The sequence below is a fragment of the Dasypus novemcinctus genome, chromosome Y (assembly GCF_030445035.2).
Source record: "Dasypus novemcinctus isolate mDasNov1 chromosome Y, mDasNov1.1.hap2, whole genome shotgun sequence".
In the NCBI taxonomy this organism is placed as follows: Eukaryota; Metazoa; Chordata; class Mammalia; order Cingulata; family Dasypodidae; genus Dasypus; species Dasypus novemcinctus.
This window is the reverse complement of record NC_092216.1, coordinates 2,777,906-2,783,905: the sequence shown is the minus strand read 5'-3', so window position 1 is coordinate 2,783,905 and position 6,000 is coordinate 2,777,906.

Here is a 6,000-nt window from a genome sequence, read left to right as displayed (position 1 = left end):
GCTCATGTAATTAACCTTTTACCTGTACTAGCTAGTATAACTAACTTGACCTGTGCTAGTTAGTGGAACTAACTTGCCCTAGACCGAGGAACCCTCTGGCTTCTTCCACAGCCGACATCACAAATAGTCTCCACAGGGGAATTTCTCAGGCAGCAGGTGCATTCCTAAGCTAAGACCTGAGCAGAATTACTGCACAAAACCGGGCAGATTTTCCATGGATGGTTTAGTTTCTGCTTATTCGCCCACCCCCAGCCTTTGCCCACCTACCAGCGGCCCCTTCTTCCCAGCACCCGGCCAGCCATTGCTGCTAAAACTCAATCACTTCAGATCAAGGGAAACCTAAATCAAGGCCAGCAGTTCCAGCACGTCGAGTGTTATGTAGACGAGATGGGGGCCGGATGCGGGATGATGAAAGACCCTCTTTCGCGTTGGACATTGAGACGGCATTGGGGGACGGTGGAGATGGCCAGTGCTCGCCAGAGCTATCTGCTGTTTCCCATCCGTGTCTCCTGCCGGAACATTCCGTCCATGAGAACGGGCGCTTTCTCTTGTGACTGCCGAGGCCCCGGGCCAACAGCAGGGAAGGGAGTGGCGTTGGCACACAAATCTCAGGTTATTGGATGTGTGTGCAGCCGTGCCTGCCCATTCACGTCCCACCGTAGGAATTCAAAAATCACCACCTATAGAATTGCGCGGGACAAAGTGTAAACCGGAATGTAAACGGTACTCCGTGGTTAGTGGCAACGCGTCATCAGTGGTAACAAATGTACCACACGAATGAAAGATGTTAGTGGAAAAATGTGAGGGAGGGAGTGGGGGGGATGAGGCATATGGGAATCCCCTACATATGTTTTAACTTTATTTTCCCCTCACCCATTGTTTGCACTTGCTGTCTGCTCTCTGTCTTCCTTTTTTAGGAGGCTCTGGGATCCGAACCCAGGACCTCCCATATGGGGTGGAGGTGCCCAACCACCTGAGACACCTCCACTTTCTGCTTGTTGTGTCTCACCGTATTTCCTCGTTGTGTCTCCTTGTTGCGTCATCTCCTGGCATTATTTTGTTGCACCAGCCCATCGCATCAGCTCAACACCTTGCTTGCCTTCCTTAGGAGGTACTGGGAACCAAACCCAGGACCTCCCGTGTGGTAGGCGGGTGCTCAACTGCTTGCGCCACATCCGCTTCCCTCCCTATTTTTTTAATGAGCATTTATTTTTTATTGTATTTTTTGAAGATACATAGATCACAAAATATGATATATTAAAAAATATAAGAGGTTCCTACATACCCTACACCCTCACATCAACAACCTCTTTCATCATCGTGGCACATTCATTGCGTTTGGTGAATACATTTTGGAGCACTGCTGCCCCACATGGATTAGAGTTTACATTGTAGTTTATTCTCTGCCCCAGTCCATTCAGTGGGTTATGGCAGGATATAGAATGTCCAGCATCTGTCCCTGCAGCAACTCCAAGTCTTGAAAATGCCCCCATATCTCATCTTTTCTTCCCTCTCCCTACCCTCAGCAGCTACCGTGGCCACTTTCTTCACATCAGTGCTACAATTTCTTCCATTGCTAGTCACAGTAGTTCTACAGTAGAATACCAGTAAGTCCACTCTAATCCACACTCTATTCCACCATCCTGTGGACCCTGGGATGGCGATGTCCACTCCACCTCTACATCAAGAGGGGGCTTAGATCTATTTTTGATTTACGTACTTTAAAGCTTCTTTAAAAATAAAATCGTCACGTGTCTGAAAGGACGTGGCCAGGTCTGGGTAACCTCCCTTCTGTAGACTTGGGGATTCCCAACGATGACTGGAGCCCTCGTGATTACCCTCGTGGAGCTGGAGATCGTCTCCAGCAAATCAAAAGCCGCCCACGGCCACGATTTCAACGCAGGTTCTGAGGCCCGCTGAATCACGTTCCGGGAAGATGCCCTAGCCCTGCTCCTGGAGCCTGAGCCGATGCCACCTGACCTGGCAAAAGGGTCTTTGCAGGTGGCATGAAGATAAGGCTCTCGACATGGGAGATTCATTACCCTGGATTTTTTTTTGGAGACAGGGGCTCGATGGACTCACACGGGTCCTCCTACGAGGTGTGAAAACGGATGAAGAAGAGGGAGGGATGCGGCGGGGAGATGGAGGAAGGGGCTGTTGCAGTAAGCACGGCTGTTTCCAACAGAAGGGCCTCGGGATCTGGCACCAGAAAGGAGAGACACGTCCTTCAGGGAGAAGGTGACCGATGGCACCCGTGCACAAGAACGGGGAAATCGTCCCCAAACCAGTTCACGGTGAGAATCGGAGCTCGGGTTTTTATAGGCAAAGCAGAGGGCTAGGAGAGAAGGAAAACACGGGATGGCAGGGATCTGCAGTTTCTCAGCCCCGCAGTGTCTTGAGCACATCCAACTTGTCCTTGATCTCAGCGGCTAATAAGCCACAAATTCGATATCCTTGTGCCGGTGCGCGGCTTTCAGGGCTCCTTTCTCAGCCGACCGCTCAACGCTATCAAGCTTTTTGTCTCTGAGAAAAGGTGCAGGTGTCCACCCTTCCGTCTGGTTTTGCTTTGAGACGCGCTCTTACTCCTGGAAGCAAAACTGAGACATTCTGGTCGATATCCTTCAGGGAACGAAGCGCCAAGAGGCAGCTGCTACGATGAGATGGACAGAAACCCAGCTCGATGAGCGAATGGGGATTTTCAGAGCTGCTTAAATGATGAAATTTTAGTAAGCATATTTTCCACCATGAGGGCCACAAACCACAGAATGCCGGCACCTCTGGAAGCTGGAAAAGGCAAGGGGAAAAAAAAAAAAAAGATTCTCTCCTGGAGCCTCCAAAATAACCAGCCCTGCCTTCCCCCCGACTTTAGCCCAGTGGAATTCACCCCAGAACTGTAAGAGAATAAATGTGTGCTCTTTTTGGCCCCCAAACTTCAGGGTCCAAGGAAAATAATTCCACCCTAAAAGGTCCTTTCCCAAAATCAGATTCACCCCAGGACAACACCTGCACAGTCTACCTCGAGTAGCCCCACTGAGCATTTCTCAGTCCTTGCCCCGCAAAATTACTATTTCTCCAGCTTCTTTGGGGCTGCACCTTGCCTGACAATGAGCTCAGCACATCTTGTCTCTAAGAAATTCCATCCTTCTGGGAAGCGGACTTGGCCCAGTGGTTAGGGCATCCGTCTACCACATGGGAGGTCCACGGTTCAAACCCTGGGCCTCCTTGACCCGTGTGCAGCTGGCCCATGCGCAGTGCTGATGCGCGCAAGGAGTGCCCTGCCATGCAGGGGTGTCCCCCGCGTAGGGGAGCCCCACGTGCAAGGAGTGCGCCTGTGAGGAGAGCCGCCCAGCGCGAAAGAAAGTGCAGCCTGCCCAGGAATGGCGCTGCACACACGGAAAGCTGACACAGCAAGATGACGCAACAAAAAGAAACACAGATTTCCGGTGCCACTGACAACAACAGGAGCGGACAAAAAAGAACACACAGCAAATGGACACAGAGAACAGACAACTGGAGTGGGGGTGGAGGGTGAGGAAGGGGAGAGAAATAAATAAAAATAGATCTTTAAAAAAAAAGAAAAAGAAAAAAGAAATTGCATCCTTCCCTGCATGGACGGGGCGTCCCTGGCCGACATCACCCTTTGGCCATGCAGACTCTGGGGCTTTCTCTGACCTGCAGGCTATCAGTGTTTGGCTTTCAGGGGTCTAAGTGCTCCTTTCTCTGCCCCAAAGCACCCCATATCTTTATTAGGACAGATTCCTCTTTTTCACTATCCTTTAAAAAGAAAAATCATTCTCACCCTGGCAGTTATGAGCTATTTAAGGATGCAATGTGGGGAAACGGACTTGGCCCAGTGGTTAGGGCGTCCGTCTACCACATGGGAGGTCCGCGGTTCAAACCCCGGGCCTCCTTGACCCGTGTGGAGCTGGCCATGCGCAGTGCTGATGCGCGCAAGGAGTGCCGTGCCACGCAGGGGTGTCCCTGCATAGGGGAGCCCCACGCGCAAGGAGTGCGCCCATAAGGAGAGCCGCCCAGCGCAAAAGAAAGAGCAGCCTGCCCAGGAATGGCGCCGCCCACACTTCCCGTGCCGCTGACGACAACAGAAGCGGACAGAGAAACAAGACGCAGCAAATAGACACCAAGAACAGACAACCAGGGGAGGGGGGGAAATTAAATAAATAAATAAATCTTTAAAAAAAAAAAAAAAAAGGATGCAATGTGCTCCTCTTTGAGTTTGCAAAGCTCAGCACATTCCCCACCCAGAGAAAAACCTCAAACGAAGAAAATAAACAATAGTTTGCAGAACAAATATACACCAGACTTTGAGCACCTGTCTCCTCCGTTTCCTTGTTTAAAAATCTCAACTGCTCCCCCACATACCTGCAGAGGCAACGACAAAATAACAGTCGTGCTTCCACGTTAGATGCTCCAGCTCGTTTTTTTTTTATAAGATTTATTTTTTATTTATTTCTCTCCCTGCACCCCGTTGTCTGCTCTCTGTGTCCATTTGCTGTGTGTTCCGCTTCTACTCTTGTCAGCAGCACCTGGAATCTAGGTCTCTTTTTGTTGCATCATCTTGCTGCATCAGCTCTCGTGTGTGCAGTGCCACACCAGCTAGTTTTAAACTGCTAGGATTTCTGCTGAAAATTCCTTCGGGGCTCTTGGTTTTTCACATCCATCGAAACGTATTCGTTTCATTCCCTGTGGCTTTTGTTCACTGGTGGGGGCGAGCCTCTTGCCTCTCACAGAATGCCGTGGGTGTTTAAAGATCATTTCTTTATAGGTTTTTCCCCAGTAACCGGTTGTAAAACTTATCCCGCGGACTTGGTAGGTGGGTTGGGAAGTAGAAGGGAGATGGGCAATTATCTCTGGAGGACTGTCTTTGCTGGGATCAGGACCACCTTCCCGTCACTTGCGCTTGACCACACTTGAGACAGACTTTTCTAAGCCCCAAGCCCCTGTCCTCCCTCTTGCCTCCCCTTTACCCTACCGAGCCCCCAAGAAGCTCACAGCCGGGCCACTCTTCACCTCCCTCCCTCTCCCTTCACCCCTGACAGACTCCAGATGTCCTCCCTGCCTGTGACCTGCCCCCTCCCCACTTTTCCTGCCTTCCCTCCCTCCCACCCCCAGCCCTCCCAAACCTGCCTGCCTCTGTTTGCACGGAGCTGGGTTCTGCTCTCAGTCCCTGGACAAAAGCATCCTCGCCTGTTTCACGCTGCCCCGTACAATTTTTCTTTGACCACTCACAGACCTAAATAAAAGAGACTCAGCACCCCAATAAGGGGGCCTCGGGGGACGGAGGTGATTTACAGCCAGGCTGGACCCCCCGCCTGTGTTTTCTCAAGGGCTTGCCTGCAGCTGATCATAGGTGAAGATAACGGCAGGTGGGATTGCCATGTGCCTTTTAAAGTTCCAGACCCCCCTGATGTCCCCAGGGGCTGCTGGCAGGTTTGCAAACTGGCTTGACCGGTTAGGCAGCCTGTCCAGAGAGGCCCTAGATGCCCCCCCCACTCTAACCCACCCCCACTCCCACCGGTGAGGTTGCTTTGAGCTCCCCTTGGCCCACGCCTCCCCCAGGGCAGGGATGCTAAGTTGGTGTGAGCAGGAGCCCTGCAGAGCTGGTGCTTGGAAGCCTGCTGCTTCTTCCTCTCTCTCCCGGTACCTCATTCTTCATCTTTAATTGAAAACTTTACTGGCGTATGCTTCTGTCCTTGCAAAATATCCACGATAGAGACATCTTTGCAGATGGGACCCCAGCGTCAGCTTTCCACGGCCCCATCAGAAGAGGCGATCGAGAATTCAACAAATGGCACAACAAATGGAAGAAGGATTTTGACCCTTTTCTCACACGGTTGACACGAATGAGCTCAAAATGGGACAGAGACCTCAGTGTTAACAGTGACAGGGACAAAACTTCTAGGAGAAAACCTTCATGGCTGGACGTTAGGAAAAGTAAGGCAGGTAACATACCAAAAGACTGATCCTTTAAAAATATTTTCT